Source organism: Schistocerca americana, chromosome 6, assembly GCF_021461395.2.
Source record: "Schistocerca americana isolate TAMUIC-IGC-003095 chromosome 6, iqSchAmer2.1, whole genome shotgun sequence".
Lineage (NCBI taxonomy): Eukaryota > Metazoa > Arthropoda > Insecta > Orthoptera > Acrididae > Schistocerca > Schistocerca americana.
Genome location: NC_060124.1, coordinates 72,516,385 through 72,539,688, shown reverse-complemented (window position 1 = coordinate 72,539,688; position 23,304 = coordinate 72,516,385). Strand labels below are relative to the sequence as shown.

At 45.3% G+C, this 23,304-nt stretch overlaps 1 protein-coding gene across 1 annotated transcript in view; it reads left to right on the top strand.

The window, feature by feature from the left end:
• Positions 1-23,304, top strand: part of LOC124619969 (potassium channel subfamily K member 13-like) — a 131,383-nt gene that overhangs the window by 18,810 nt on the left and 89,269 nt on the right. The gene's annotated exons all lie outside the window — the stretch shown is intronic.

Here is a 23,304-nt window from a genome sequence, read left to right as displayed (position 1 = left end):
GCTCCAACGTTATGCGCGTAATGGGGCCCCTTAGGAACATGGCTGCCACGGAGGGGAAGGAAGCCAGTGTGCACTCCGTGTGCATACTGGGGTGAGTCATTCCGGATGTGGAAAGGCTGCTTCCGGATGCCATGAAGAGTACAGGGTGCAGCCCACTGCAGGTGGTGGCTCATGTTGGTACCAGTGACGTATGTCGCTTTGGATTGGAGGAGATTCTCCTTGGGTTTGGGCGGCTAGCGGAAATGGTAAGAATGCCAGTCTTGGTTGCGAGATTGAGGCGGGGCTCACCATCTGCTGCATCGTCGATAGAACCGACTATGGTCCTTTGGTGCAGAGCCGAGTGGAGGGTCTGAATCAGAGGCTGAGGCAGTTCTGTGACCATGTAAGCTGCAGATTCCTTGACTTGCGCCATCGGGTGGAGGGTTTTCAGGTTATGCTTAATAGGTCAGGAGTCCACTACACACAGAAGTGGCTGCACGGGTGTTGGGGGCTGTGTGGAGGGGACTGGTAGGTTTTTTTAGGTTATAGGGCCTCAGGGAACCAGAGAAAGGGAATCTGTCTAAAAGGGAGCATTTAAAACATAGTAAGTTAGTTCTATAAACGATCGGTATTGTATTTGTAAATTGTCGTAGCTGTGTTGGGAAAGAACTAGAGCTCCAAGCCCTAATAGAAAGCACTGAAGCTCAAATTGTTACAGGTACAGAAAGCCTTCTAAAGCCGGAAATAAGTTCAGCAGAAATTTTTTCAAACGATCTAACAGTGTTCAGAAGGGATAGATTAAATACAATTGGTGGTGGAGTATTTATTGCTGTCAGTAGTAGTTTGCCGCGTAGTGAAATTGAAGTAGATAGTTCTTGCGAAATAGTATGGGTAGATGTTATACTAAAATATTAATTGGATCGTTTTACCAATCCCTGACTCAGAAGGTGTAGTTGCTGAACAGTTCAAAGAAAATTTGAGTCTCATTCCAAATAGGTACCTCACTCATTCAATTATAGTCGGTGATGACTTTAATCCAATCTCGAGTAGTAGTTTGCCGCGTAGTGAAATTGAAGTAGATAGTTCTTGCGAAATAGTATGGGTAGATGTTATACTAAAATATTAATTGGATCGTTTTACCAATCCCTGACTCAGAAGGTGTAGTTGCTGAACAGTTCAAAGAAAATTTGAGTCTCATTCCAAATAGGTACCTCACTCATTCAATTATAGTCGGTGATGACTTTAATCCAATCTCGATATGCTGGAAAAAATTATACGTTTAAAGACGGGGCCGGCAGGCACAAAACGTCATCCTAAATTGTGCTGAATGCTTTCTCAGAAAATTATTTTGAACAATTAGTTCATGTGCCCACTCGAAGTGTAAGTGATCGCGAAAACATACTTTACCTCTTAGCAACGAACAATCCTGGAAAAACAATGAGTATCGTGATGAATACAGGGATTAGCGACCACAAGGCAGTAGCTGCTAGGCTGAATACCGTAACTCCTACAACCATCAAAAAGAAACGCAAAGTATATCTATTTAATATAGCTGATAAAATGCTCTTAACACCGTTTTAAGAGACAATCTGCACTCCTTCTGATTTGATCATGTAAGCGTAGAAAAGTTGTGGAATGATTTCAAAGAGATAGTATCGACAGCAATTGGAGACATATACAACATAAATTAATAAGTAATGGCACTGATCCTCCATGGTACACAAAACGGGTCAGATCGTTGTGGAAGAAGCAGCGAAAAACGCATGCCAAATTTAAAAGAACGCAAAATCCCCAAGATTGGCAAAGTTTTACAGAAGTTCGAAATATGGCGCGTACTTCAATGCGAGATGCTTTTAATAATTTCCACAACGAAATTCTGTCTCGAAATCTGGCAGAAAACCCAAAGAGATTCTGGTCATACATAAAGCACACCAGTGGCGAGACGCAATCAATACCATCACTGCGCGATAACAACGGTGAAGTCACTGATGCTAATGCCATTAAAGCAGAGTTATTAAACACGGTTTTCCGAAACTCCTTCACCAAAGAAGACGAAGTAAATATTCCTGAATTCCAATCAAGTTCAACTGCCAAGATGACAAACTTAGAAATAGATATCCTCAGTGTCGCAAAGCAGCTTAAATCACTTAATAAAAGCAAGGCTTGCGGTCGAGATTGTATACCAGACAAATTCCTGTCAGAGTACGCTGATACAATAGCTCCATATTAACCGCTAGCTTACAGAAAGATCCGTACCTAAAGACTGGAAAATTGCTCAGGTCACATCAATACCCAAAGCGAAAAGTAGGAGTAATCCGTTGAATTACAGACCCATATCAGTAACGTAGATTTTTTGGAACATATACTGTATTCGAACATAATGAAGTACCTCGAAGAAAACGATTCATTGACATGTAGTCAGCACAGATTCAGAAAATATCGTTCTTGTGAAACACAACTAGCCCTTTATACTCATGAAGTAATGAGTGCTGTCGACAGGGGATGTCAAATTGATTTCGTATGTTTAGATTTCCAGAAGGCTTTCGACACCGTTCCTCACAAGCGTCTTCTAACCAAACTGCGTGCCTATGGAATATCGCCTCAGTTGTGCTACTGGATTGGTGATTTCCTGGAAGAAAGGTCACAGTTCGTAGTAATAGACGTAAAGTCATCGAGAAAATCAGAAATAATATCCGGCGTTCCCCAACGAAGTGTTATAGGCCCTCTATTGTTCCTGATCTGTATTAACGACATCGGAAGATTGTTTGCAGACGGTGCTGTCATTTACTGTCTTGTAAAGTCATCATGTGACCAAAATGAATTGCAAAATGATGTAGATACGATATCTGTATGGCGCGAAAAGTTTCAATTGACCCTGAATAAAGAAAAGTGTGAAGTTATTGACATGAGTACTAAAAGAAATCCGCTAAACTTCGATTACGTGATAAGTCACATAAATCTGAAGGCTGTAAATTCAACTAAATAGTTAGGGATTACAATTACAAATACCCTAAATTGGAACGATCACATAGATAATGCTGTGGACAGAGCCAACCAAAGACTGCGATTCATTGGCAGAACACTTAGAAGGTGCAACAGGTCTACTGAAGAGACTGCTTACACTACGCTTGTCCGCCCTATTCTGGAGTATTGCTCTGCGGTGTGGGATCCGCATCAGATGGGACTGACGGATGACATAGAAAAAGTACAAAGAAGGGCAGCTCCTGTTGTATTATCACGAAGTAGGGGAGACAGTGACTCAGATATTAATTGGAGTGGCTATCATTAGAACAAAGGCGTTTTTCGTTGTGACGGGATCTTCTCAAGAAATTTCATTCACCAATTTTCTCCTCCGATTGCGAAAGCATTGTGTTGGCACCCACCTACATAGGGAGAAATGATCATCACGATAAAATAAGAGCAATCAGAGCTCGCACAGAAAAATTTAAGTGCTCTTTTATGCCACGCGCCGTTCGAGAGTGGAACGGTAGAGCGACATCTTGAAGGTGGTTCATTGAACCCTCTGCCAGGCACTTTATTGTTAATAGCAGAATAATCACGTAGGTGTAGACGTGGATGTAGAAGGAGAACTCATCGAACGCAGCTAAGAGGTAGCATGGCATAGGTTCGGGCGGACTACGGAATACCGAACTTGCAGTGATGGACTTGCTTAACGAACAGATCCCGATATGAAAATAAGGTATTCGGAATAATATGTGAAATACATGTTCATGTACAAAGCTGCTTCCCCGGCTGTCCGGATAGGTGGTGCTTATGGCTTAAAAAGTAAACTGTCGACTGTGTGCTTCAAGTTGAAACTGTGTGCCGCACCAGACTGTGAATACCGATCCACACGTTTCATGTCCCGAGCGCCTCCATTCACGATCACACCTCACCTCTCATTTGTAGTCGACCCAATTTATATTAAGACTCTTACAGCGCCATCTATAGGTAAAATTTTCTTAAAAATGTTTTTTGTTCCATGAAATTTTCCCCAGCATCATTAATATGCTATTCAAATTCGACGTCATTCTGAGCAGTGGTTCTCTTTCCATAGCATTTTGAAACTGGAGCTGGAGACAGCGGTTGCCGTAAAACATCTAGGCGTAACTATCCAAAGCGACATTAAGTGGAATTACCACATAAAACAGACAGTGGGAAAAGCAGACATCAGACTCACATTCATCAGAAGAATCTTAAGGAAATGTAACTCATCCACAAAAGAAGTGGCTTATATGGCGCTTGTTCGCGCAATTCTTCAGTATTGTTCTTGTATCTGGGATCCCTATCAGGTAGGACTGATAGAGAAGAGAGAGAAGATCCAACGAAGAGCGGCGCGTTCCGTCACGGAATCTTTTAGCTGGCGAGAGAGCGTTAAGGAGATACTAAACTAACTCCACTGACAGACGTTAAAAGAGAGGCGTTGTGCATCACGAAGAGATTTACTATTGAAATTTCGAGACAGCACTTTTCAGGAGGAGTCGGACAATATATTACTTCCCCCGACATACATCTCGCGTATTGACCACGAGGAGAAAATTCGAGAAATTAGAGCCAATACAGAGGCTTAGCGACAATCATTCTTCCCACGCAGTATTCGCAAGTGGAACAGGGTTGGAGGGATCAGATAGTGGTACCGAAAGTACCCTCCGCCACACGCCATTAGGTGACTTGCGAAGTATGATGTAGAACTTTAATGATGAACTTTAATTATGGACACCCTGTACCTAATTCGTGCCAAGCACTTCATAGGAGTTTGTAGAGCACAGACGTAGATATATATCGCGTTGATTCCGTTTGGTGTTGGATCTAGATTTTGATCTGTGTTCACGTCATACATGTTACATACTATCCATCGGAGAAGCTGGTCTCACAGCATTGTGAAGGAAACGGTGACAGGCTCAAGTTTTGAGTCGACCTGTCAGTTTTAATCTGTTGAGGTAACTGGCACCTTACTGCCTGCGAAAGGCAAGGAATGAGGTTTTAATCTTAGCGAGGAGCGCAGCTTTGTGGCACACAAATAACAAACGCAGCATACTTTGGTACACCAAAGCGTCTTGACCACTGATCACGGTGAGATTGAAAGCTGATTCCATCGTAGGCATGAGATGTAAAAAAAGTATGTAAGCTGAGCAGAGGCGAATGGGGAATCATTCTAGAGTGGACGATACTGGCCGCGAATGGAGAATTCCATTGAGGTAAGCGACTTTGACAAAGGACAGAGTGTTATGGCTCGGCGCCTAGGAACGAGAGTCTCGAAAACTCCCAAGCTGGTCAGCTGTTCATGTGCTTGTGTAACGAGCAATTATGGAAACTGATTGAAGAATGGTGAAACCGCTCGTAGGTGACACGTTGTTGGATGTACACAAGTCATGACAGGACGCGGAAGACGGAGCCTCGCCCCCTCTGCAAATTTTCGTAGATCAGATGGCAGAGTACAATTCTGGTGCAGGCCCAGGTGTGTCCGGGTACACCATTAAGCTCTCACTGTTGAACGTACCCTCCTCCTTGAGCGAGGTGACATGTCAGCGAGGTGACTATTGATCAAGCAGGACTGGGATTACGAAGCATACGAATCTTCGAACTTCCTTTCGAGGTTCTGTCTGACTCGATGATGGAAGAGTGCTTTGCCACGTGGAGGAAAAATTGTCTAACCCCATTCTCAGTGCGGTGAGACAGATCAGAATAGAACTGACACAACATGTATCCTCCCACTTGTTCATCGGTGGATGCAGAGCATAGTCATCTGCATTGGGCAACCAAAAACATGCTTGGGTTGCGGGGAGGAGGACCACTCCGCTCAGAACGTATGAAGCAAAGGATTGTGCAAGTTCCAACTGGCGAACACCTGTCTACGTCCACGCCGACGCCGCTGACACTAACGTATGCTGACGCGTTCAGAATGGATGCTATCCCGAAGAATGACCAGGTCCACCATCTTGACAGTGTACAGCAAACACCCGCAACAGTGACTGCCACTTGTGAAGAAACGACTTACATTCCGACCAGTCGGCGACGGTGACGCCGTTGATAGAGGGGGTGGGATGGTCAAGAGGGATTGGAATTCATAAAGTGGTAGTTCCGGCAGGTACTTTTGTCTCTGAGCCGCGCGGAATGGCACAGCGCGGTTAGGGGCTCCATGTCACTAATCGTGCGGCCCCTCCCACCGGAGGTTCGAGTCCTCCCTCGGGCATGGGTGTGTGGTTTGTTCTTAGCATAAGTTAGTTTAAGTAGTGTGTAAGTCTAGGGACTGATGACCTTAGTTCCTTAGAAATTCTTACACATTTGAACTTTTTTGTCGCTGAACGCCGTGAATCACTTCCACATTCGGCCACGGAGGCGCACACGTACAAACAACGATCGCCAAAGCGCCACAAGAAACGACGGTTAACGCTGTCGGACACCTGCTTAATGAACTCCACGGCAGACGGAGTTGAGTACAATGAAGACACAGTGACTCTGGATGCGCACCGGGAGTTTCTTCCCCCCTCACAGCAGTACGAAACAAATCAGACGAGATCTGGGCTGAATGCAGAACCACCAGACAAAGGTCCGCCGGTAGGAGCCTCTCAATCCACCACAGCAATACCTTTGTCTTCAATCAGCCCGGCGGGATAAACACGCAGAGAGATAGACCTTCAGTAGAGGAACTGAATACGATACTGATGCACAGATCGACGACGCAACCGCATCGGCTGGTGCGGCACCCATCGAATGTTAGTTACGCAGAAGATGCAGACGGCTGCGCGATACCACGCTGCCAGACAGCAGCACACAAGTTAGCATTACCGTTCGTGTGCGCTTTACACACTGAGGATGAGCGGCAGCCATTCAGAACAGCCTCAGTTAACATTAACACTCTGCCGTCCGGCGAGACCACAGTGGTGTCGTGTGCGTGGTTTCGCTCCGTGGCCGGCGACACCACAGTGGTGTCGTGAGCATAGTGTGGTGCAACGGCCGGCGACAGCACTTAAGTATCGTTTGCATTCTGTTGGTGTTTTGTTTAGCTAACAACAAGTTACACTCGTCTACACGTTTCTTTGTATTAACAAGTACTTGATGTGTCGACAGAAGTGCCGACACAGTGTGATTTGAGGGGACCGCAATGCACGCTATAAACACACGAAGGATGGCGTGAGGTCTCAAACAGGATACGTAATGAATGCTGTAAAGAAAAGTACGTAGATTCTGGAATACTTAACTTTAATCCATCCTTGTTGTATACATCGTTCTTGGTGAGACATGCTTTATACGACAAGTATCAATTGCTATGTAAGGCTAATGGCGCCTAGCTAGGTCGTAGCCATGGACTTAGCTGAAGGCTATTCTAACTATCTGCTCGGCAAAGGAGCGAGGCTTCGTCAGTGTAGTCGCTAGCTACGTCGTCCGTACAACTGGGGCGAGTGCTAGTCCGTATCTCGAGACCTGCCTTGTGGTGGCGCTCGGTCTGCGATCACTGACAGTGGCGACACGCGGGTCCGACATGCACTAATGGACCGCAGCCGATTTAAAACTACCACCTGGCAAGTGTGGTGTCTGGCAGTGACACCACAGTACTTGTGTTTTTTCATCATTGCAAACGAAAGAGACGATACGATTATTTACGATGAATGCGCGGACGTCTTGTCTGACGTTCCGGAAGATGGCTGGTTCAAATGGCTCTGAGCACTATGGGACTTAACATTTATGGTCATCAGTCCCCTAGAACTTAGAACTACTTAAACCTAACTAACCTAAGGACAGCACACAACACCCAGCCATCACGAGGCAGAGAGAATCCCTGACCTTGCCGGGAATCGAAACCGGGAACCCGGGCATGGGAAGCGAGAACGCTACAGCACGACCACGAGATGCGGGCCGTTCCGGAAGACTTGGCCGATTGGGAAGATGACATTGGACATAAAAAAAAGAAAGTGAAGCAGAATCGTCGATGATAGTAAAATTCGTCCAAGAAGGTTTCGGCGAACGCTACAGTTGTCAACAGATTCGGATGAATCAGACGAGGAAGACAGTGCACAACGCCCAGACTTTGATTTACCGAGGACCTGTAAGAAATTTGAAGGATCTCCGGGTCCAGACATATTTCCCAAAGATACCCAGAGCGTGAGGACATCGTAGAATTATATATTGGAAACGACCTGTTTGAATATATTAGCAACGAAACCAACAAGTACTACAGTCAAAACTGCATTAGAAAGAAACTGAACAAAAAATGCGAAATTTTTCGACTTTACGGGACCCGAACTTAGATAATGGTTTGAGCTTGCTATCTTTATGGGAATTGTAAAAAAAACCAAGGCTTGATGATTATTGGTCAACGAATCTGTTGATAGACAGACCAATACTTCGCAAAACGATGTCCCGCAACGAATTCAGACAAATATTATCATTTTTACATTTTTTCCGACAACAACAATAAATTGGATAATTCCGACCGGCTTTTCAAGGTGCAATTCATAATTGATTATTTCTCCTAAATTTTTAAAGGAACGTTTAATCTAAGTCAAAACATCTCAATGATGAAGGAATGAAACCGTGGCGTGGACAGTTAAATTTTAAAGTTTACAATCCGTCGAAAATTACGAAATATAGCATAGTCATTCGGATGCTGTGCGATTCGAGTATGGGATACATTTCATCATTTAAGATATATTCCGGCGCTGGACAGCCTTTAGCAAAAACAATGATTGAACTACTGACACCTTCTTATACAAAGTGGCATCACAACAATAAATTGGATAATGCCGACCGGCTTTTCAAAGTGCAGTTCATAATTGATTATTTCTCCTAAAATTTTAAAGAAACGTTTAATCTATGCGTTTAATCTACATGGATAATTACACTACTGGCCATTAAAATTGCTACACCACGAAGATGACGTGCTACAGAGGCGAAATTTAACCGACAGGAAGAAGATGCTGTGATATGCAAATGATTAGCCTTTCATAGCATTCACAAAAGATTGGCGCCGGTGGCGACACCTACAACGTGCTGACAGGAGGAATGTTTCTAACCGATTTCTCATACACAAACAGCAGTTGACCGGCGTTGCCTGGTGAAACGTTGTTGTGATGCCTCGCGTAAGGAGGAGAAATGCGTACCATCACGTTTCCGACTTTATAAAGGTCGGATTGTAGCCTATTGCGATTGTGGTTTATCATATCGCGACATTGCTGCTCGCATTGGTCGAGATCCAATGGCTGTTAGGAGAATATGGAATCGGTGGGTTCGGGAGGGTAATACCGAACGCCGTGCTGGATCCCAACGGCCTCGTATCACTAGCAGTCGAGATGACAAGCATCTTATCCGCGTCGTGCAGCCACGTCTCGATCCCTGAGTCAACAGATGTGGACGTTTGCAAGACAACAACTATCTGAACGAACAGTTCGACGACTTTTGCAGGCCGGCCGGTGTGGCCGAGCGATTCTAGGCGCTTCAGTCTGAAACCGCGCGACCGCTACGGTCGCAGGTTCGAATCCTGCCTCGGGCATGGATATGTGTGAAGTCCTTAGGTTAGTTAGGTTTAAGTAGATCTAAGTTCTAGGGGACTGATGACCTCAGTTGTTAAGTCCCATAGTGCTCAGAGCCATTTGAACCATTTTTGACTTTTGCAGCAGCACGTACTATCAGCTCGGAGGCCATGGTTGCGGTTACCCTTGACGCTGCATCACAGACAGGAGCGCCTGCGATGGTGTACTCAACGACGAACCTGGGTACACGAATGGCAAAACGCCATTTTTTCGGATGAATCCAGGTTCTGTTTACAGCATCATGATGGTCGCATCCGTGTTTGGCGACATCGCGGTGAACGCACATTGCAAGCGTGCATTCGTCGTCGCCACACTGGCGTATCACCCGGCGTGATGGTATGGGGTGCCATTGGCTACACGACTCGGTCACCTCTTGTTCGCATTGACGGCACTTTGAACGGTGGACGTTACATTTCTGATGTGTTACGACCCGTGGCTCTACCCTTCATTCGATCCCTGCGGAACCATACATTTCAGCAGGATTATGCACGACAGCATGTTGCAGGTCCTGTACGGGCCTTCCTGGATACAGATAATGTTCGACTGCTGCCCTGGCCAGCACATTCTCCAGATCTCTCATCAATTGAAAACGTCTGGTCAATGGTGGCCGAGCAACTGCCTCGTCACAATACGCCAGTCACTACTCTTAATGAACTGTGGTATCGTGTTGAAGCTGCATGGGCAGCTGTACCTGAACACGCCATCCAAGCTCTGTTTTTCCGGAAAAATTAAAGCACGCAAAAGTCAATGTGTTTGAAGCTTGTCATCAACGGAAAGGTGACAAGTGGCCAGCGACCAGGCAACTAATCCGAATTAGCTCTGCCGGCACCAAGCGAATAAATTTGTACGTGACGTGCGGGCGTCAAAGTGTTAATACAACTAGAACGCCGATGAAGTTGCAATTACTACCAGACATGCTGTGTGCGTCAGATGTAGACATCGTCCTTCTGAGGGAAGTATGGCACGAGAGCTTTCCCTGTCTCTATGAGTGCGATACACACATTGCACCCAATATTGGCGGCGCCAGAGGAACATCGATACTTCAGTGGGAAGGCATCATAGCCGAGGACGTGCTGTACCTGCCGTCAGCGCGAGGACTGGCGCTCACAGTGCTATGAGTACGGATCGTTAACATCTACGGCCCGTCGCGCGTTCGTTCCAGATTTTACGCAGAGGAGATTGCGCCATTACTCTTAGGCCGCTACGAACATGTCTTATTCGCAGGTGACTTCAACTGCATGCTCGCTCTAAAGGATTAGTACCTTCGTTATTACGCGGGCAGTTCAATAAGTAATGCAACACATTTTTTTTCTCGGCCAATTTTGGTTGAAAAAACCGGAAATTTCTTGTGGAATATTTTCAAACATTCCCGCTTCGTCTCGTATAGTTTCATTGACTTCCGACAGGTGGCAGCGCTGTACGGAGCTGTTAAAATGCCGTCTGTAACGGATGAGCGTTGCAAACAACGGGCAGTGATCGAGTTTCTTTTGGCGGAAAACCAGGGTATCTCAGATATTCATAGGCGCTTGCAGAATGTTTACGGTGATCTGGCAGTGGACAAAAGCACGGTGAGTCGTTGGGCAAAGCGTGTGTCATCATCGCCGCAAGGTCAAGCAAGACTGTCTGATCTCCCGCGTGCGGGCCGGCCGTGCACAGCTGTGACTCCTGCAATGGCGGAGCGTGCGAACACACTCGTTCGAGATGATCGACGGATCACCATCAAACAACTCAGTGCTCAACTTGACATCTCTGTTGGTAGTGCTGTCACAATTGTTCACCAGTTGGGATATTCAAAGGTTTGTTCCCGCTGGGTCCCTCGTTATCTAACCGAACACCATAAAGAGCAAAGGAGAACCATCTGTGCGGAATTGCTTGCTCGTCATGTGGCTGAGGGTGACAATTTCTTGTCAAAGATTGTTACAGGCGATGAAACATGGGTTCATCACTTCGAACCTGAAACAAAACGGCAATCAATGAAGTGGCGCCAGACCCACTCCCCTACCAAGAAAAAGTTTAAAGCCATACCCTCAGCCGGTAAAGTCATTGTTACAGTCTTCTGGGACGCTGAAGGGGTTATTCTGTTCGATGTCCTTCCCCATGGTCAAACGATCAACTCTGAAGTGTATTGTGCTACTCTTCAGAAATTGAAGAAACGACTTCAGCGTGTTCGTAGGCACAAAAATCTGAACGAACTTCTCCTTCTTCATGACAACGCAAGACCTCACACAAGTCTTCGCACCCGAGAGGAGCTCACAAAACTTCAGTGGACTGTTCTTCCTCATGCACCCTACAGCCCCGATCTCGCACCGTCGGATTTCCATATGTTTGGCCCAATGAAGGACGCAATCCGAGGGAGGCACTACGCGGATGATGAAGAAGTTATTGATGCAGTACGACGTTGGCTCCGACATCGACCAGTGGAATGGTACCGTGCAGGCATACAGGCCCTCATTCCAAGGTGGCGTAAGGCCGTAGCATTCAATGGAGATTACGTTGAAAAATAGTGTTGTGTAGCTAAAAGATTGGGGAATAACCTGGTGTATTTCAATGCTGAATAAAACAACCCCTGTTTCAGAAAAAAAAGTGTTGCATTACTTATTGAACTGCACTCGTATAATGCTGCGGCAACTGGAACAGGAACCGATACATGGGAGATGATACATGGCGACAGACGCGAATATACAAAAGTTACAAGTCACTCTGGAAGTCGCCTTCATCGAATTTACCTCACACCTCGTTTCGAATCTGTGATCCTCGAAGCGGAATTATGGTCCGTCGCCATTCTAGATCACATACCATACATATGTACTGTCTCCCTACGTTGACAAGTGTGTGGATTAGTCACAGCGTTTGGATATTGACTGCTGTACACCTCAGAGAGCCTCAGTGCCGACGCTTAACTGAAGATGCTTGGCACATATATGAACGACGCCTCCCGACATATCCGACGACGTTACGATGGTGGCTGGGATGCGTTAAGCCTGCTTTGCGCCGAGCCTTGATTGCATACGGAAGGAAACAGATGATGTGGAGGCGCCACACGATGGAATTTTATTTCACGCTGCTCCGCGAGCTTCCTGTACAAGGGCCTTCAAATGGTTCAAATGGCTCTAAGCACTATGGGACCTAACATCTGAGGTCATCAGTCCCATAGACTTACAACTACTTAAACTAACTAACCTAAGGACATCACACATATCCATGTTCGGGGCAGGATTCGAACCTGCGACCATAGCAGCCGCGCGGTTCCGGACTGAAGTGCCTAGAACCGCTCGGTCACAACGGCCGTCCACAAGCGCCTTCCCAAGCTCGGAGTGCTGCCATAAAGGGAGCTCAGGCCCAAATAATTTACATTACGCGACGCCATCTGGAAGGGGTCGGTGTTCGGGCAAGAGCCTTTGAACGCATCTGTGGAGTATCGTCGTTGTTATAGCACAGAGAAAAAGACCGTAGCCGCAGAGCCTTAATACAGGTGGTGGAACTGCCGGACGGTCGCCATATTATATCACAAGTGGAAATTAACAAGCTGCGACATGGTCCGAAATGGAACAGTGGCACGAAAATGTTGGATACATTTCTTTTAGTTCACGTCTATAATCACAGACTTGTAGGTCCTCAGAGTACCAGTTTTGTCAGCAACGACCACCTTCATATCTGTATTTTATAAAACAGATCTGAAGATGGTCATTGCTGATCTAAATGGGTAATCGGAGGACCTAAAAGTTTGTGACCATAGACGTGAAATAAAAGAATACGGTCACCTCTACGAAGAAGCGGAACATTACGAGGTAGCCTTCCATGATATCCCAGGAATGCTATTCGCGTGCCTCGACGCGACGGTCGAACGATAGTTAACGACGGAAGTCACAGACGATGACGTAATGGAAGCGCTCGATAAGGGGGCATAAAACAAGTCGCTGGGGGCCAACGCGTTTCCGTCAGAGTTTTGTAGGACATTTAAAGGACTCCGCGATGTACTGCCACGTACTGCGAATTGATGTTCCTCAGGGGCCTCTCCCATCCTCCTATGCGGAAGGAACGATCATCAAGTCGCTGGGGGCCAACGTGTTTCCGTCAGAGTTTTGTAGGACATTTAAAGGACTCCGCGATGTACTGCCACGTACTGCGAATTGATGTTCCTCAGGGGCCTCTCCCATCCTCCTATGCGGAAGGAATGATCATCCCTATACATAAACCATCTGGGGCGACAAAGGAATGCAGGCCTACGGACCACTGACCCTCCTCAACTACGACTACAAGCCGGGGAGCCAATCCACAATGACGGGTAGCCGAAAGGCACGCGTTTAAGCTCACGCAGGCTGGCGTGAGGTCTGGAACAGGTAAAGGAAGTTATAGTAGCGAAGAACGTACGTAGCTGCGGGAATACTTAACTTTAATCCATAATTGGTGAACATCGGTCTGACGGTACATGCATCACAAGATGAATAGCAATTGATAATGGCGCCTTGCTAGGTCGTAGCAAATGACGTAGCTGAAGGCTATGCTAACTATCGTCTCGGCAAATGAGAGGGTAATTTGTCAGTGAACCATCGCTAGCAAAGTCGGCAGTACAACTGAGGCGAGTGCTAGGAAGTCTCTCTAGACCTGCCGTGTGGCGGCGCTCGGTCTGCAATCACTGACAGTGGCGACACGCGGGTCCGACGTATACTAGCGGACCGCGGCCGATTTAAAGGCTACCACCTAGCAAGTGTGGTGTCGGGCGGTGACACCACAAACAGATTTAGAGTACGCATTAGACTTGGCGAGCCAGCTTACATTATGAAAGTGATGACCCACATGAATTTTCCACAGAGTTTTGTCACCGTCGTAACGCGACTACTCCACGGCACCTCCTCCAGAGTGCTCATAAATGGACGCATGATGGGGATCATCAACATCTCGCACTCGGTCAGATAAGGCTGCCTGCTGTTGACGATACTTTATGCCATCGCTATCGAGCCGTTTCTCTGCGGCAATCTGAACCGACTCCAAGGAATGACAATAAGACTCTATAAGTTTATATGCAGAACATACGCGGATGACCTAGTGTTCAATCATGGTCGGGCGACGAGGCCAAAGCGACTTTGCATTGAATTAATTTGTATGGTATGGCTACTGGTAGACGCATTAACGTGGAAAAGTCGGGAGCGATGAACTTCGGGACAGGGTTCTCAACGGGAAGCCGCGGCACCATTACCGAAGATAGACAAGATGAAATGCTTGGGAATCTTCACTCCCTGGGACACATAGTGAACTCGAAGAAGTTGAAATCACAGTTTTCAATCAATTCTGTATAATTAGGTACAGAAGAAGTGGGAAGAAGTGGAAAGAAAAGACTTCGGAACATAAAAATATTCTTATGTTTCGTAAATAGAGCTGTAGTGCGATCTCTAGCATGTGACCGGATGAGTGGAAACGCAGATGCCAACTAAAAACGTGAATAACCATCCCAGTGATGATGGCTTAAAGTGAAAAAAAAGACGAAACGCGCCTGGGAGAAATACAGTGTAGCAAGAGAAGGCGCTTTTTATTTACAGATTAAATATTTCTGTGCTTGCTGCGTAGGATGGCCTCACAAACAAACTCGTTGTTCGTAACCAGTTTCTACTTAGTGAAACTCTTGGAATTTCAATGTGAACACTCCCGCTGTCCTCGGCACAACCAACAGAATCAAGGCGAAGGTTTTCAACTCGAGACCACCTACATATTACTGAATAAAAAAGACTGATGCGAAAGCAAACAATGCTGTAAAGGAACCATTATTTGTTGTTTTTTTTCATTTTAAGCGAGTACTTCAAATGAAGTGTGTTTTACCTCAAACAAATTTCGCTTTCATTTACAAAGCATCATCAGTTATCGTTCTGTAAATATTGTACACGTATCACGATTGTATATTTTGCTATTTACAGATTAAAAACTGTTTTCTTTTTTACATTTGGTCTACAATTATTTACGTACCATTCATTTGTTTTATGATGATGATGAGGTCCCATACTCAGGAGCGTAGGGAACGATGCGGGAGACCCGCAGCGCCGACTAGGCAAGGTCCTCGAGGAGGTGGTTTGCCATTGCCTTCCTCCTTTGCTTTATATATTCCGAAATTACACACACTCTTTTTTCCTCTGTCCTCTCCCCCCTCTACATCACACACACACACACACACACACACACACACACACACACACACTCGAATGCTGAAGTACACTAAAAACAATTCATTTACAAGATTGGCAGTAACGACGAGCTACCGGAAAAACAAATGAACACCCAATAACACAGTGCTGAGTTGAAAAACTGTGATAACTTGGTTACATTTATATGAAGACAACTTTTGTGAAGTTTTGCAAACGTGAAGTGAAGCTCCAAGACTACACATACTGTACAGCAAAAGTTAAATCCTGTTCCTAAAAGTAGGAAAATTGCGAAAGTTGAAGATGGTACCAAGTGTTTTTCGACAGCAAATTCCGGTAACTATGAGGATAGAAGCTGTCAACTTCGAAACATCTAAAACAGAGGTATAAATGCCGTAAGTAAACTATTCACCAAAATTAGAAAAGTAAGACTCTTTCTTCCTTGGAAATAGCAAACTCTAGAAACATATTACATATGCAGTATTTACAGAAGATCAGTAATGGTTTGTAAACAAAAGCGAAACACGCCTAGTGTAAAATACTTTAATTGCAGTAAGCTTAAGACGGAAGTAGCAACTAATAACTGATATGGTGTATAATAGCTACTGTGGGAAATGGCCACGCAAACAAACACATTAGTGCTATACAGAAATAAAATTCATAGTACGCACCGAGATGTGTCGTCATAGCAGACATTACAGTTACGTAGCTGGTGAAAACCTACAGGCAACACTGCAGTTCTTGACCCGACGACCTCCTCGCCTTACTGGCCATAGTACATGTCGGTGGCTGTTGAGCTACGCAGAGGTAGGCCCCAAGCTCTAGGGCTGTGCAAACTGAACTTCCTGCAGATACGAGTGAGTCTTCTATCAGACAGTATTTGTGAACTCGAACATTTCTTCAGTTAATGCGAATAATTCAAAAATTTTTTGAGCAGCAAACTTCAATGGCGACTTCTATAGCACGTTCGTTGCTAGGCAACTGACTGCCACAGCGAGCTGAGTGTTGACTAGCATACACCACATCGCCTGGCGACGAACTAATTATGGCGCCTGTCGAGCAACAGGGGATGATCTATATCAGGACGATGACGTCGTCAAGTAAATATGGAAAACGACTTATATGGTATCATTCCCAACTTAATTTCAAAATTGCGGTTTGCAATCACTGATCGCATCAACGGTACTTTAGATCAGATCTTAGTTTATTTCGTTGTAATTCACGAAATACATCGCCATCTCCACGTTTATTTGATAAATTGTGGCAACACCGATGTGTGCCTGCCTTTTGATATTTGTGGCTCCCAAAACATGGTTACATACTCATTGGGTTTCAGTTATGAGTTCGTAGCAGGAATTTACGAAGATGACAACTTTGGAAAAGTCTTCCGCATTTGAGATGTTACTAGTGATCTATTTTATCATATGCGCTAAACATTGGAACAAACGGATATTTATCTGTTAAGCTGGTACCTCAAAGGAGGGGTTCTGAGATCGTTTCGTGGATGAATAAGTGTGTTCTGCCTATGGCGTCAGAACTGTTCAAGATGAGCGAACCAGGCGGTCATCAACAACTGAGCAGCTCCTGGAAAGGATTGATTTAGCTGCTACAGAGCATGCAGGTTCAAGAGTGATGGTTCGGGAATATTTCTGCAAGAAATTGCAACAATCACAGTCGCAACATCAGTACGACTTAAGTGTAGAGAATATGGACATGCTAACGTTCGGAAAAACTTCACGCAACGAAAAATGAACTTCATACCGCTGAATAACTGAGATGACCGTTACTTGGAGACTGTTTTTTTCCCTACATTAACAACTACTTATATGCCCTGTATGACACATTACGGGGTATGGCAGAGGGTGCATTGCAACCCTATTGTCGATTTTCTTTCCTATGTTACACTCGTTTTGAGAGAGGGAAGAATGTATGTCTCGGTACGCGTCATAACATCTCTTATGTTATTCTGCTGATCCCTAAGCAAGTGGAGGTAGTAGAATCATCACACAGTCTTCTTCGAATACAGCTCCTCTAAATTTAGTCGCCATGGTTTCGCGAGAACTTCACCGTCTTTCTTCCGAGGGTTTCCATTTCAGTTGCGTGACTATTTGTGTTACTCTTTCGTGCGTGCCGCACCGACCTTATATGATTCCGAATTAATTCGATGCTTACTTCGTAAGGGCTCATAGCACTGGAACAACAAAATATTGGCGGTTCTAGCGCCTCGCAGGCAATTTTCTTTACGGAAACAACACATTTTCTCACAACGTTTCCAAGAAATCCAATGCTTTCATTTATCTTCCCTGATACGGATTTTATGAGAGCTTCCATTTCATATCGCTTCTTAGGCTTACATACCTGACCGATGTGAGCTGCTCAAGCTACTCACCCCTGTTCTTCCAGTCAGATATTACTAAGTTCTCCCTCGTTGTTATTGGCATTATTTTGCATTTATCTACATTTAAAAAGTGTTGCCAGTCATTACAGCTAGGGGAAATTTTGTCAAAATCCTGTTACATTTCCTTACAATCGTTCAACGGTGATACTCTGTTGCAGACAACTGCATCGTTAGTGAACAGTTTTATAGTGCTGATAGTACTCTGTGACAAATCGTTTAAGTAATTGAGAACACTGGAGGCCTTATTACGCTTTTTTGTCGAACAGGCGACGTTGCTTTCATTTCAGTGGCACAGTCGCTGTCCAGTACGACGCCCAAGGTCAAACGTTCAAAAATTTTAGCAACCCCTAATAAAACATTACGTTTTTCTTGTAAGAGGACAACAAGAGAGATCAATACTGGCACCGACGTGCCTGCCATTGCATTGTCCTGTGGTCTCTGTCGCTTCTTTCTGCTACCCTTTCGACACATTCTCACATAGGACATTCTTTCTGAGTGTTACAATTTTCAGAAGAAAGGAAGTGGAAGGCACGTTGCTCAATGAAGAATAAGCTCGACTACTATTTGTCTTTGTCTATGGTTTCTCCTGTCTCTCCTTCAGTATCCGGACACCCCCAAAAACATACGTTTTTAATATTAGGTGCAGTGTGCTGCCACCTACTGCCATTTACTCCATATCAGTGACCTCAGTAGTAGTTAGACATCGTGAGAGAGGAGAATGGGGCGCTCTGCGGAACTCATGGACTTCGAACGTGGTCAGGTGATTTGGTGTCACTCGTGTCAGACGCCAGTAAGCGAGATTTCCGCAATCCCAAACATCCCTAGGCGCACTGTTTCCGATGTGATTGTGAGGTGGAAACGTGAAGCGGCACGTACAGCATTAAGCATACAGTCCGAGCTCGTCTGTTGACTGACAGAGACCGCCGACAGTTGAAGAGGGTCGTAATGTGTAACAGGCAGACATCTATCCAGACGATCACACAGGAATTCCAAACTGCATCAGGTTCCACTCCAACTACCATGACACTTCGGCGCGAGGTGAGAAAACTTGGATTTCATGATCGAGCGGCTGCTCATAAGCCACACATCACGCTGGTAAATGCCAAACGACGCCTCGCTTGGTCTAAAGAGCGTAAACATTGAACGATTTAACAGTGGAAAAACGTTGTGTGGAGTGACGAATCACGGTACACAATTTGGCGATCCGATGGCAGGGTTTGGGTATGGCGAATGCCCGGTGAACGTCATCTGCCAGCGTATATAGTGCCAACAGTAAAATTCGGAGGCGGTGGTGTTATGGTGTGGTCGTGTTTTTCATAGAGGGGGCTTGCACCCCTTGTTGTTTTGCGTGGCACTATCACTGCACAGATCTACATTGATGTTTTAAACATCTTCTTGCTTCCCACAGTTGAAGAGCAATTCGGGGATGGCGATTGCATCTTTCAACACGATCGAGCACCTGTTAATGCACGGCCTGTGGCGGAGTGGTTACACGACAATAACGTCCTTGTAACGGACTGGCCTGCACAGAATCCTGACCAGAATCCCATAGAATACCTTTGGGATGTTTTGGATCGTCGACTTCGTGTCAGGCCTTACCGACCGACATCGATATCTCTCCTCAGTGCAGCTCTCCGTGAAGAATGGGCTGGCATTCCCGAAGAAACGTTCCAGCACCTGATTGAACGTATGCCTGCGAGAGTGGAAGCTGTCATCAAGGCTAAGGGTGGGCCAACACCATATGGAATACCAGCATTATCGATGGAGGGCGCCACGACCTTGTAAGTCATTTTCAACCAGTTGCCCGGATACCTTTGATCACATTGTATATATATATACCGCTTCATTGTATCAGAGATACGTTCCTAGGTGATTTTGTAAAATGAAGAAACTACACAACAGCTGCTTAATCCACAATATTTTTAACTTTGTATTCAACTGGTTCCAGAACACTTAAAATTCCGTGATTTGAAGTAAAAAATACAGTCAATTAAGCACCTGAGGTCATCCTCACATCACTGTTGTCATGGAAAAAAAGGTTTTGTGTCAAAAGGACTCGCAGTACGGGGCAACGGTTTTTATGGAATTTGTCATTTTTATCCTTTTGACACGGAATCTTTGGTTCCATGATGGCAGCATTGTGGTGAGGATGAGCTCAGATGGTTAAGTGATTTTATTTTATACACCAGATGATGGAATTTCACGTATTCCGAAACTGATCATGTACGCAATAAAATATATGTAGATTAAGCAACTGTTGTGCGGTTTCTTCATTTTACAAAATGGACTTACACAGGTGCGCCTGCTACATAAGAAGATGCTGACAAAATTTCATCTCTACGCAAGCTCATTTACAGCATTTTCAGTACAGAGAACGACACTTACATAATTGATGAATAGTGTTAGTACATGACTTCTACTAAGTGTATATAACGGTAATAAAATTTTTCAGGTAAATATCGCAGTGCAAAGTGCTAGGCCTGGGTTCTTCCAGAAGGACTACACCTTATCGTAGGACTGTTTGACTGGATCAGGAATGCTGATATCTGGGTAGAGGTTACACTGAGAGTGTCAACGTCGGGAACAGACTCCTGAAAGCTGGTTTGAGCTCACAAATTACCATGCGTAGTTTACCGCTGACATTATACCACAGACAACAGAGACTGACTAACATGGTGTAGATCCAGAGTGAACTGGGGCGCTGAGTGGCATTCTGTGATGTTCAGCGATGAGTCTCGCTAGCGTTCATGGTGTTCATATCGACGTCAACGCGCGCGCACACACACTGGTGAAAGGTTGCAGGAATTAACCATTCACGAGAAAAAATACTTCTCTAACCCCTTTAATCATAGTGTGGGCAGATGACAATGGGACTGAGTTGGTAATTATCAAACCGAGACGAATGCTCGCTAGTACGTGGCAGTAATGGTAACCCTTGTGATCATACCCCTAACGACCAGGGTACCAAACACCATATTCCATAAGAATAACGCAAGGCCCAACGCTGTAGTTCACTTCACAAACGCCTTCTCAATTGCACAGATCCTTGACTGGCTAGCCCATCTCACAGTTTGTCCCCCATAGAGTGACGGGAAGTCTCCAACCAGCAGTGTTCTTGAAGGGACACGACGTGTGCTCCATGCAAGTAAGAAATTTCCCACCATGACATTCGCAGGCAGTTGGCTTGCATGGTACGGCGAGTGCAAGAGTGTGTTCGTGCATGTATGTGACGACGGACATAATTTTAGAATGTAATGTAAGTTTAAACATATAATACCCGTTACGTGACGAACATACCCACAAAGGTAGATAAATATGCGACTAGTGCCTCACGACGTAACACTGTCGGTGTATTGCGTCGGTGAGCGACTGCCGAACATCTGTCAGAGGTTTCAGGCCAGCAGTTCACTTCTTGTACACAGAGTGGCTCCCCAGTAGCATGTTCCACTTGGGTGCAAGCACACGCTGGCTCTACGGAGCACCCATTATCCGTTACCATAAACAGGAACAAACAAAATCATCTAGTGCAGTAGGAAACGTCCCACACCGCCCTACAGTTTGATTAAACTCCGCATAAATACAAACTGCAAATGACAGCAAAATATTTATACCCTGAGAGCATCAAATAGCAGATTTATTTTTTTTGTTTCTGAGAGACGGGTGTTACTGACCCAACTATCATGTATAGAGCGCATCTGCAGCGTTATTAAGGAGGAAAGTGTCATCAGTAACTCTCTTTTTAATCATCTTGCACGAAACAAGTTTTTGCATTAGTACACAGGGTGATGTCAAAAAATGGTTCAAATGGCTCTGAGCACTATGGGACTTAACATCCGAGGTCCCCTAGAATCCCCTAGAACTTAGAACTACTTAAACCTAACTAACCTAAGGACATCACACACATCCACAACCGAGGCAGGATTCGAACATGCGACCGTAGCGGTCGCGCGGTTCCAGACTGATGCGCATAGAACCGCTCGGCTACACAGGCCGCCGGTGATGCCAGATGCAGCGATCTCGTCAGTATGGTCGAAACATTTCAAATTTCTTACAACCACCGCAGTCTACGAACAAGTAATACAGAAACTTATTGTCCAGCTTTTGGGACAACTTCATGCAGGTTTTGCAACTGTAGAACTGATTTCAAATAAAATGGCAGCATCTGTTCCGCTTTTTATTATAAAGGCAAGATTAGTTTCGGTTTCTGAAACCAATATCTAGTGCTATATATCAGAGCCTACGGAATATCAGACCAGCTGTGTGGCTGGATTGAAGAGTTTTTAGCAAACAGAACACAGCATGTTGTTATCAATGGAGAGACGTCTACAGACGTTAAAGTAACCTCTGGCGTGCCACAGAGGAGTGTTATGGGACCATTGCTTTTCACAATATATATAAATGACCTAGTAGATAGTGTCGGAAGTTCCATGCGGCTTTTCGCGGATGATGCTGTAGTATACAGAGAAGTTGCAGCATTAGAAAATTGTAGCGAAATGCAGGAAGATCTGCAGCGGATAGGCACTTGGTGCAGGGAGTGGCAACTGTCCCTTAACGTAGACAAATGTAATGTATTGCGAATACATAGAAAGAAGGATCCTTTATTGTATGATTATATGATAGCGGAACAAACACTGGTAGCAGTTACTTCTGTAAAATATCTGGGAGTATGCGTGCGGAACGATTTGAAGTGGAATGATCATATAAAATTAATTGTTGGTAAGGCGGGTACCAGGTTGAGATTCATTGGGAGAGTGCTTAGAAAAAGTAGTCCATCAACAAAGGAGGTGGCTTACAAAACACTCGTTCGACCTATACTTGAGTATTGCTCATCAGTGTGGTATCCGTACCAGATCGGTTTGACGGAGGAGATAGAGAAGATCGAAAGAAGAGCGGCGCGTTTCGTCACAGGGTTATTTGGTAACCGTGATAGCGTTACGGAGATGTTTAATAAACTCAAGTGGCAGACTCTGCAAGGGAGGCGCTCTGCATCGCGGTGTAGATTGCTCGCCAGGTTTCGAGAGGGTGCGTTTCTGGATGAGGTATCGAATATATTGCTTCCCCCTACTGATACCTCCCGAGGAGATCACGAATGTAAAATTAGAGAGATTAGAGCGCGCACAGAGGCTTTCAGACAGTCGTTCTTCCCGCGAACCATACGCGACTGGAACAGGAAAGGGAGGTAATGACAGTGGCACGTAAAGTGCCCTCCGCCACACACCGTTGGGTGGCTTGCGGAGTATAAATGTAGATGTAGATGTAGACATCC